This window comes from Astatotilapia calliptera, chromosome 7, assembly GCF_964374335.1.
Source record: "Astatotilapia calliptera chromosome 7, fAstCal68.1, whole genome shotgun sequence".
In the NCBI taxonomy this organism is placed as follows: Eukaryota; Metazoa; Chordata; class Actinopteri; order Cichliformes; family Cichlidae; genus Astatotilapia; species Astatotilapia calliptera.
The window spans coordinates 58,703,838-58,716,103 of NC_137428.1; positions in this window are offsets into that span (position 1 = coordinate 58,703,838).

Sequence of the window (12,266 nt, forward strand, 5' to 3'; positions counted from 1 at the left end):
CTGTAGCAGGATGTTGCCCTTTTGCCCTTTGAAAGTGATTAATGAATTACAAAATAATTAATCAATCCGGCAACAGGCCCGCTCAGTACCTTAACCCCCCCCCCCCCCTTTTTTTTTCTTTTTTTTTAATTTCCCTATAAGGTTATACTTCCTAAATCCTGATCTCTAAATTACCAAACTGTTTGGGAAATGATGGATTCAAGGTTGCTGTCTGTTAAAGCCCAGAAATGGAATACCACTTGTAATAAGGCGCAGTGCCTCAACAGATAATAACATTTCATAACAGTAGCCCGCCCTCACACGGGACTGCGACCATAGTGCAGGAAATACCAAACCCTGCCTTCCCACCGCTTTATCTGCGGAATAAAGTTTCACCTTTGTACGCTCGCATAAATATTAATGGGCAGAATTTATATAGGAGCCTGTACATTATGCATAGTATCAAAATAAGATAAATCGTATTGAAAGGGAAACCGCTTTGAATGATTTCATGAATATAGAATTGCTCTCTATCGCTGGCAGTGGTTTAGGTTGTTATGCTCTGCTTTTTATTTTTACTTCCAACCGATTCACCGGGCTTCATCAACACTACCAGAACTTCCTGAACTATAGGCGGCATAATGCACATCATCGTTATCGTTGCTGTTATGTGTGTGAGAAACTCGAGAAGTGGATGTAAAGGTTTACAGTGCCAGCTATTTACACGCACTCTACTCTGACGCTAAAACTGTTTGCCCTATAATTATTATTAGTATTGGCTTAGTTGGAAGTTAAATCTGAAGTAGAATTAGCCTTGTTGTGCAGAAGCTTTATCAGGATCGGTATGAAAGCCAACTTCACCGCATTTTTTTCCCTGCCGCTGCTGCTGGTGTGTATCTGTGAGTGCGCCTGTGTGGTTGTGTTGCTGTTGATAATGAAGAAAATGATGATTATAATGTGGCGCTGATGGTCTTTTATCACTGGCTTCTTGCTGAAAGCGCTATTTATCCATACAGTGGTGCTTCCCCTGTTTGTCCAACCAAGCTGTCCCTGAGGTATAGCCTACACTGGGGCCAAACTAAGCCCATATTGATAATTAAAGGTGGACATCTCGCTACACGCGATCATCAGTTAATTGGACAGAGTGTTTAAAGTAGAGCAACCCCGGCCACTCAAAAAAAAAGAAAAAAAACTTTTACCATTCACAGTGTTAGCAGGGGGTGAACACTTTGAGGGATGCAGAATTCACCCACGTATGTCAAAGTAAAGCTTTCGAGTGGGTCTTGACCGGTTGGATTTCGACACTGACCGGATTGATTTGAGGTGACAGAATTTTTTTTTCATGACATATTGGATCTATTGGACTCCATAATTTCTACTTCTGTCCATTTATTAGCATTATGCAGGGGAAAAAACCAACAAGGTGTAACTTGCTGCGACGTCACTTTTATTTACGTCTGCGTGACGTGCCAACTGTTTGACACGCGAGCTGGTTTTGCCTATAAGCAAAAGTTTAAAGAAAAATCCTGCAGCCTGCTGACGATGCTACGAGGCTGTGGCATGTATACAGAGTCTTTAATGCTCGGTTAGTTTGTTGGGGTTTTACACACAGAAGCTTAGAACTTATTTAGGGCTCACGGGCTATTAGTGGCGCTATTTGTTTAATAAGATAAGGATATGGTTTGCATTCCCTTGCTCTTCCGCTGTCTACTTCACACGACAGCACACAAGTACATGTCTGCGCAGTTAAGCCACAAATGCACATATGCACATTATTTGTACCTTGGCACTATCACTATGACAAATTATCCCATACTGCATGCGCTTTATTCCATATAGTTTCAGGCACCGCAGCTCATTTACAATGTAGCCTACAAGTCAAAGGCTTAGCAGCTTGGGGCACCTGCCTCATATGTTAACGCACGGGCTTTGAAGACAGAGGAAAAAATAATTAATATTATTATTACTATTAATATTATTAATGTTATTATTAATATTACACATTGACTATAAAGTGGTGATGAAAGCTCAATCAGCAGATGCAAGACTGTTTTTTCCCATTCTGTAGCAGTTTTCTTTATTTTAAATGTTTTATTTTGCGATCATTTCTCCACTTTGTCTTTCGCCATTAAAATAAATTGCCTTTCACTTCTCCTTAAAGCAAACGCCTTCCCTGCACTCTGTCCATAAATGTAAGAAAATTGTGCCATCTACCCGCTGTCCCTGGAACTGTAGCTTCCCAAGACCTCGGAGACCTCGGCTCACTTTAACACAAACGGAAAGGCGGTCGGCGCTGCACATGCAGGCGCCTCCTCGCGCGTCCATGACAGCAGCTGCCGGCTGCTATTAGGCTGTAACTTTACAAGTAATGTGTGTTTTAAGCACCTGTCATCCACTCTGTATCCCACTGCGTCAGTCTGTGTGAATGGAGCAGATAGTATACGGCCACTGGGCATCTCTTTGCCGGAGAGTCCAAATTCACATGATCCTGAGCGCATGAGCAGGCACACACACAAACTATTTGGGGGGGGGGGGGGGGTCGAAGGTAAAATGTCATAGTTGGGGGATAAGCCTTTTTTTTTCTTTTTGGAAATTCGTGAGACCCACGACTGTAATTTACGCCTATAAAGAACCGCGTTCTGCTGTTGACTACATCAGCGAATTTTGTTCCTGGTTATTTAGCATCTATAGAACATGTTATAGAACATGTAGAACATATTTCCCGCACAACTGTAGACCTCCTGGGTTTATTTACTTTTATGAAGATTTGTTTGCAGCACGCCGTTTTTATATTTACGCCGATATTAATCGATAGTACTGAGTTTTGTTCCGCTTAACTTAAACAGAGCGGTTCCTTTCATGAAGTTTTCATAAGTGTTCGGACCGAAAGGAGAGAGAGAAGGGGACGTGCAGAAAGAAGGGCCAGGCAACACTACCAAGACAAAGTTCACTTGAAAAAAAAGAAAGGGGGGGGGGGGGAAAGGGAAGGGGGGGAGAAAACACTGCTAGACTTTCAAAAGGGGTGCAGCGCTTTGTGGCCGTTAAATAGGGGAGGTAAAGACAATTGCAGCTGATGTAGTCCAGGAGTATGAATATACCCCGTGCTGAATTTATGCCCGTTTCGAGAAGGCTATTTGAGTTTTCTTTTAGCCCAAACACGCTCACAGCTAGTCCATCTCGGTGCCAGCGAAACATTCCCTGCGGTAGTTTGAATATTTACGTGCCAAATGGATCAGAATGCAAACTGATATTTGGCCACCGAGTTTAGCATGAAGACCGTTTACAATATTAAAATGTATTTACGGCCGAGAGAGAACAAAACTTTTCGTTCTTTTTTAAGAGGAGCATGCTGCTGGGTTTCTGTCACACTACTGTGCGCCCGAAACTACAAAGCGGGGAGACCGGCACCTTTTTAAAGCGCACGTTGTAATTTGTCTTAATATAGACGATCACACACAGAGGGGAGGACTTAGAAGAGCGGTGAGCCAGAGGGATGATTTGAAGAGACCGCAAACACTCTGCTGGATATTAGACAGCCCCCCTCAGCCTCCCCAAACCCTAACGCATTACTTCATCATGAGTACTTCATAGGTATTGATCGATATAGGCCTACATCTTGCATTGATTTGTTACTCGGGGTACATAGATACTTTATTAAGATTCCCATTAGGTGCACCGCAGCGGTTGTCAGTCTTCCAGGGGTCGCAGTATTAATGTTACACACTCTTCACTCTGAAATCGTTTGGCGCGGGACCCTGAATGTGCCTACAGCCCACACGTTAACCTGGGGGTTCCCGTGCGTGCGTTTTGGAGGTCCTTGGAGGTGCGCGTGCTTGTGCGTGTAACTACAAAGTGGCTGATTAGGCCTGCGTAATTGGCGATGTCAGTTAACCAGGTTTGTTGACTTAAATCGCACTATTGCGCAAACAGTGGTGTCCGACTTAAGCCAAAAGACGATGATGAGGAGGAGGATGGCGATACCTGCCGCAGTGATTAGCGTGTATGGAAGACGCTGGACGTAAAATTTTGCATAAATTGCTCAGATAGAAGCTAAATGTTTAATCAATTCTGCATTAATTTGACGGACAGGCCTGCCATGCCTCGCTCGTGTCACTCCACACGCAGCTCTGCCTGTCTTACCCGTCGGTTATGGGGATGTTTTCTGTTTTCCTCCCTGTAAACCTCCCTCACCACGGAACTGTGTGTGTGTGTGTGTGTGTGTGTGAGAGAGAGAGAGAGAGTGAGCGTCTATGAGTGAGCGTCTATCCCTCTGTGTGTGGGTGCGTGTGTTTGCCGAAACTTCAAACGCGCACTTGGCAAAGCTCTCTCAAACTGTGAAATTAATTTGGCGTAATTCTGGTCGATGCTGGTGGTAGACTGAAGGTGCTTTAACAATAAATCTCACACCCTGGGCGTTATCTCTTGTCCAGCCTTCATCTTCATCATCGTCATCATTATCACTGTTATTATCATCACCATTTCCACCACCAACACAGTGATCAGCAGCCTACACGTTCACAAATTCCACAGGTGAAAAAAAATAAGCCAAACAAAAATCCTCCAAAAATGTAAATTTGTAGACTCACCTCTGCTGTGGAAATCCTCGAGAACTTCAGCTTCAAGAACGTGAATTCGACTTTTTTGTACCCATTTAACCTAAAACAGGGACTGCTAACATTTTCTATTATTCTTTTATTTTACTTTATGACATTTCTTTCATCGTCCAGGCTATATGTTGCTCTGTCCCTCTCTGTAAACAGCCACGGGAAAGCGTTTAAAGTGTTTCTGTAGGACGGACTTTGCGTATTTCAACTCGTGTTTTAAAAAAAAAACATAAAAAAAATACAAATAAAAAATAATAAAATTAAACACCAAGCTCTAAACGGCCAAACATCTACTCGTATATTAGACTGAGTCTCCCGCGGCATTTATTTGACCTGTAGGCCATAATAGCGGCAGATATCGGATTCTTTCTTATTCAAGTGTTTCTTAAAAAACATGAATATAGAAACAAAATAAAATTAAAGTGAATGGTTAAATAAATAAACAAACAAATAAACGATGTTATGTTTACGTCCACGTACCGATGGTTTCTCAGATCCTCAAGAAATCCTTAAGGATTTGTGACTCCTTCCTATTCCCTTTTTTTTTTTTTTTTTTAAATCATCCTATATTTTCAAAGCTGTTGCGCTTAAATTTAAAGTCGCCTCTTTTTACCTTAACTTTTTAAAGTAGCATTCTCTTTATTCTCAGCTCACCCAAACAATATTGCGACATAAACACTGCGCGTGTGTGAACAAGTCTTCTCTTCGGGCTCTTTCGCTACCAATTCATGGGCTCCCACACCTTTTCGTGTCACGAACACCAGACGCAGTTACGACTTACAGCCCCCGGATCCCCGCTTGATAAGATGTTGTCACGGGGACCCACGTCTGACATTTTCTGAGGCTTGATAGGATTTTTTTTTTTTTTAACACAGTCTCCATGTGCTGCAGACTAGCAGATAGCAGCAGGGAAGCTGAAATCCAGGATCAACATCCACGCAGGATGTATACATACATCCTGTAAATGTGCAACTAGAAGCTGAACGTGAATCACGAGAGGAATTAAATTATTTCTCTGATTTCCGAGGACCCCATTTTATCTCCCTCGGCGAACCAGTATAGCTCACGGGACCCCAGTTTGGGAACCAGTGTATATGTCGGACTGTGATCATTTTTTGTTGAATTAGATTACAGTGAAATGACAGCACTTCTCAGATTGCTGAGGACGACTTCACCCCCTCCTTCGGTGACCCCCGCTGGTCCCGGGATGCGCTCCGGGACCCCCTGCACTAATGAACAGCGATAACAGTATAACTGGTGGCCGCCAAAAGACAGCAGCATGCAGGCTGTTGTCATAGCTGGCTATGCACACAGAAATCGGTCAACCTTATGAGGGGACAAACCTTCACCGAGGGTCTCCGCGGAAAAGGGGGGAAATGTGAAGGAGTATCTGCTTGCAACAGCGAGATGGCGCTATTCTGCATGTTTAACATCAGCTGCGCTCCAGTTCTCTCTGTGCCTGTGAAATGCTCCATGTCTACCTGACCACCTTTGATTTCTCTGCAAAATACGCCGAATGAAACTAAATACAGATATCAAAGGGTAAATAATCGGCAGACTCCAGTCGGACAGGTTAAGCATGGAATTCCAGATGTTTTGTTCACATTTATGCTGAAATGTATGCAAATTTCTGAAGAAAAAAAAATCTTATTATTAACTAAATGTCTACTTAAGGGGGAAAAGAAGTATAGAAAGCACAGTAGGTAACAAACCCAGCTACTGTTTGTCAAAGAAACAGTGAAGATCAGGTTTCACATAGTGTTGCGCTATAAGCTCATTACGCCTCTTCCCCGCAGGCTCCAAATTCGCGATGATCGGTGCAGTTTCGATATTTTGTGTTCATTTATTGACAACTGCTTTATGTTGAAATCTGATCTGCATTATGCTTTTTGTGTCCCGTTTATCGAACATTGTGTTACATTTCAAATAAATCTGCTTTAAGTGTCCAGAACACATTTGAAATTTCTAAAAGAAAATAATTGATAATATAATATATAATCTATATATGGCCTTATTTTTTCTACACTCTGGATTTTTTTAAATTTTATGTTATTTATTTACTTATTTTGAACCTTTTTCAATTTGAACTTCAAAGCGCTCTGGGCCTGCTGGCACTAGTCTCTTGTATCTCTCTCTGTTGTTCATTTGCTTCGTAATTATTATTATTATTACAATTTATGGTAAAATATTTATTATGATTTTTATTATTGCGATCCTGTTTGTTTGTTGGATCGGAGGTGCTTCCAGCGGCCTGTGAACGAGCGGCGCTCCTGATATAACAAAGTGTAAAATAACACCATGTGATAGTTCATTCGATATCATTTCTCATCCGGTTGTATTCTCTCTGTTTGAATGACTGAAAACAGGTATATTTTCGCTTAAGCTTCCTTCAGCTTTTTATTTATTTATTTATTTATATTTTTTTTTCAGTTTTTCCTCCTCTGCACTTCAAAGAGCGGTGGGAGCTGAACTATTTCGATTTTATGAAATTTTGTCTTTTAGCTGATTTTACTTTTAAATTATGAATTGAAACCTTGACCTAAAAACGTTAAACTCCAGCGTCAACACACTGAAATGAAAGATAGTGAAACAAATGCCCCCCGCAGCCTCAAGTAGTCTCAGTAATGAATAACAGTATTAGTTATCATTACTAAAGCCACTGCATTGTACGTACGCACACGTGTAATTTACTTGTGTATCTGCGAAAAATTGGATACAATTAACAAAATAAATAAATAAATCACACTTTCTACTTCTTTAAATTGTTTTAAAAAGTTCGCTTTTGCATCTGAATGTAGGTAAGGCGATAACTGAACGACCTAAATTGAGCCATTTCGTGATGCTGACGTTGTGGACTCAGTCATCAAGCTCCCTGAAGCTTTGGCCAGTCCTCTGAACTCTACAACTACATGTAAACAAGGTGTCAGTTTGGGAATAATCTTTCTTACTTTTTATTGGAAGGAAAATTCAATCTCCCAAGCTTAGATTAAGCAGTTTTTTCCTTTTACTCTCACCCTCTTCTTCTTCTTCGTCCCTTGTCATTGCTGGGGCTGGACTTTGGTGGACAATAATGCGGGAATTGTTGATGCTTTGTGACCCATAAAATTTGAGGGTGGCTATTCTGGCTTTGGTATGTAATTATGCAAAACACTTTGCATAAAGACTTGCTATCCGATCTAATGATAGAGCCTGCAGTCTCATTTCCAGAGAGGGAGACACCAGCAAACCCTACACTCCGAGTGACGGTGGAAAAGCTGCCATAATAAAACCAAGACAAGTGCACATAAGAACACATGCTATTGTTCAGGTAATTTTGTTTTGGTATGGATATTTATAATCTAGCAAAATAGAAGACTGTATTTAAATGTAACTGCCACTTACAGTATGTGTTTCTTTCACATTCATCTCTTTTTCCTTTTTTTTGCCTTTTGTTTCTTTTTGAGTCCACTGTTCTGTTTTTTATGAAGCTCTTTTAATGTGTGAAATCTTTTGGTTTTTGACTTTTAAAATGTCTTTAAAAGAAAGAATAAAGAAAAGGCAGACAGGAGGAGAAAGTCAAACCCTTTGCAGAATGTGTCTGCTCTGAAGAGCAGGTTCATTGTGATATTGTTCAGCACACTGGTTTTCTTCACACCAGGGGTCTAAAAAAATATCTAAATACAACCTATGTTTCTATAAACACAAATCATGGCAACACTTATTTACTTTTTTTTTTTAGATTATTCCCAATAAATATGTAAAACAAAAGAATGAAATAAAATAAAATTTAAAAAATGGATGCAATATTTACATGGATATATTTTTTGTCACAATTTTCAGCCTGTTTATTAAAAGACTGCATACTGCATGTCTTTGAGGTGTGCAGTATACGGGATATTCTGTGTGTATGCACATAATAAACACTTGTGCTGCCTGACAGAGGTGTGAATCTGAGAGCTTTTCTACCAAATGAAGTGCCAGCAGAGAGAGAAATAAAGAGATCTGCAGCTGTCAGGGGTCAGTCAGGCAGAGATTGCTTCTAGAGATCTTTTGAAAAAATCACACGTTTGAAGGCTTAGTACTTTGCTGTCTTCGCATTTCAAGCTCAGATCAGTGGAATCAGAAAAAAAGGGAGAACATGGGTTGGAGAATTCTGATGTTGGGATGGACACCGGACGAGTGCTTTTGGAAGGCAGGAGACAAGTCTTTTACCTGATCCTTTAGAGAGAAGAGGAGAACCCATGTTTTTTTTCTTTCTTTTTTTTGTTCTGACATTAAAACATGTATTCCTCAGTTAAAGCAACAGCGTCTTTAATGTCTGTGGGCGTGCATGTGTGTGTGTGTTTGTGCAAAGGAAATGTAATGTACAAAACGTGCTCTACACACTCCTCTAATTTGCTGTGTGTGTGTCGACAAAGAAGGAGTTACGGAAAACAACTCTGAACTCTGAAGTGTTTTATAATTCACTCACATATTCAGTTTGTTGCTGCTTGAGAACCTTTATAGTTAAAATGTGGAGCACCCCCCTTTTCCAATGTAGAATCTTTTTGGCACTGTTCAGGAACAAGAAACCAAATAAATTACACTGAGATTGTTTCACACATTATTCATTATTTCAAGGATATAATGCGCCACATTTACTGTTACTTTGTTGTGCTTTTTGAGCAACTTTTCTAAATCCTGAGCCAAGCAGGAGCCTTTTTTGCTCTTTCCTGGCTGATATTTTGTGGCGATCACTTACTAATTTTAGGTCTTTTCTTGAATGATCAAACATTTTTTTTTCCTACAAGAGTTCAGAGGATTCCACAGACACAAAACACATTCTGGAGAGATGAAGTTAAGCGTTTAAGGAAAGAAGGTGAGTTTTTATGATATTAAGAAGTCATTAAAAAAAAAACAGAGAATCGTTATTCCCCATGTGTTTCCTAATAGAGTGGAGGTGGAGCAGTGTCTCGACAACTGTGAAGCCAAGAAAATGTAACTGAATACACACAATTTAATTTCAGGACTTTGAGGTCCGGGTTGCAAATAAAATTTAAAAGAAAATATGTCATGAAGGTTATTGATTATGACTTTTAACGTACTTTTAAGCAGCATTTATCTCTCTCTGTGTCTCTTAGACAAACACACACACACATATGCACACAAAGCGAGCGTGCTCTGCATCAGAGCAGAGTGTGCTCCAAAGCAAACCCCAGTAGGCAGTTGTAGTAAATTTTGCCAAAGTGTTGAGTCAAGCTATTTCAGCCAATCACTACTCTCACTGCAAAATCCAACAGTGTGAATTTTCCTTTCGCCTCAGACTCCTGCACAGAGCAATGTTCTTAAATAAGGGCAACGTTTTTATTTACAACATAACTTTTGACATAAAGCCCCGTTGAAAGCTGTTGACCTTTTAGAGAGTTTTGTTTAGTGACAAGATTTTAAAAGATCTCTAAACTACTATATTTGGATTTATATCTTTTTAAAGTTTCTGCTATGTTTCTATGATACAACACTAATATCCTGTTTAATACTAGCATCAGAAATCTGACAAATATGCCAACTTGTTCTTTAAACATGTGACAAACTCACCAGCCAGTCAAATAGCGGAGAAGACGAGATTTAGCACTTTGATTCTTACATTGTATGACACTGCTCCCTAAGCAAGGACTAACATTATTTGACAGCCAAGTTTTAAGTGTATTTTGAGACTGGTAAAGCTTTTTTCTCCCCCCCATTTCTGACACACTATAAAGTAAATCTGTTTAAAGATGAAACAAAAGAGAAATGAACCAGAGGGAAACTGCTATGGTGACAGAGAAAAGGAACAAAGTTCAAGTAAGCACATTATGACTGATTATTTGATTAATAATCTTCTTGACTTTGAGTCTTTCAGACAGAAGAGTTTAAAAAACTGTTCTTGAAGAAGCTTTCACCTTGAAGTCCTCACATTTTCAATCACAAGAGAGTTCTGGAGGAACATGTCTGTCTTAACGTGAACCCTAACTCCTGCCTGTGTTTTCTAACCACTTGTTTTTTTAAAATATGCCATGTGATTTCTTTTGCCTGCAACTTGAGGAAGGCAAAATATGCAAATCCCATCAGATTTATAACACTCTGCGCATTTCAGTTGTATGTGCTTCTGCTGTGGTGTATTATTATTTTCAAGGGTTCTCAGCAGGACATAAAAGGATCATAAGTTATTCTTCCACCTGACAAAAATATTTCTTTTTCCCTCCGTTTCAAAGATGGACCCAAGTAAATGTGATAATGACGTGATTTATTATCATCTGAATAGATGACGGTGAGCTGATTGGTTTCGACGGAGCTTCATGCAATGCTGCATATGGAACAAAATATAAATTGACGGGGGGATGCTTACGATGAAGTGGAAAAAAAAGTCTTTCATGTGACAGCGTAGTGTGCTCATTAAATCATTTGCAAACAAACATTTTCATTCAGGCGACTATAGGAAAAGCCCTCTGAAAGTGGGCTGAAAGTGGAAACGAGAGCAGAGTCCTGGCGCCTGACAGAAAAGCTCTTCAGTGAACTCTGAAGTTTGATTTTTCCCCAGAGATAGTTTTCTTACTTTCTATTTTTTTAAACTAAACAAACACTTACCAATTCTTCAATGGGATTTTTCCCTTGAACAGTTGGCATACTGGTACTTCTTTTTCTCTTTCTTTAAAGGTTGTCCTGAATCGGGATCCGCCGGTTTTGACTGAAAGACCTCTGATTGGCCTGGTGTTAAAGAGCTCTGATCTGGGCCATGACAGCTTAGTCCAATCAGCCTGTTCAACATGCTGGTTTGACTGTCACTTTCAATTTTCACATGACCCCTTGGTCCTAGAATGGGGGATAAGTGGCAGAAAGTAGGGCTGAAAGCTCATATTATTGGTCTGACAGCTTCACTCATCTGAAAGTAATGCAAACCACAGTTCATATTTATTCTCTGACCTTATGCTCAAACAGGGAATCTACTGTATCTGCATGTTGGATGCTAAGAAAAAGGCCAAAATGGCAAAAAAATAAAGAAACAAAGGAAAGAAAAGTCAAAATTCATATGATTTCCTCACTAACTATCCTGCGAAAAGAAACAACTGTGCCTTTTAGGCTAAAGAGCAAAACTACATCTTTGTACTTCATGTATTAGGAGAACAGCAGGTGCATGAGCAATCCATAGTCCATATTTTTTCACCTTTCACTTAACACAATGGAAACAAAAAAACATGAAAAACACAGTGTCTGTTGCTGCACATTCACAGCTGATAATATTCTCAATATTCCTCCCGAAATGTTTTTATCTGAGCTATATTTATGCTCATGTAGGTCATAATAGAAGAGCGCTATCAGTGTTGCTGGATGTGGTCATTATCAGACATGGTGCTAGACAGAAGGGAGGGGTTCATTGTTCACTGTGTGCTGCCTGCCCAATGACTGAATAAGGTGTGTTCATTGTTCATTCTCTCTGTGCGATAGCCACAGGCTCCAGTTTTACACCAGTGTTGTTACTGCGCTTAACTATCACACAGCAAATAATCTGGTGACTTTAAAATACTGTAATTTTTTTTTAAAGGGGACATAAATGAGAGAAACTGACATCACCTCCCACCACGGAAACGTTCACAATATTTTGTCATTTACCGAAAGGCTGTAAATGAATGATGGAGTTTGGTTTAAAAACATGTTCCCTTATCAAACTGAGGTCACTAGACATATCAA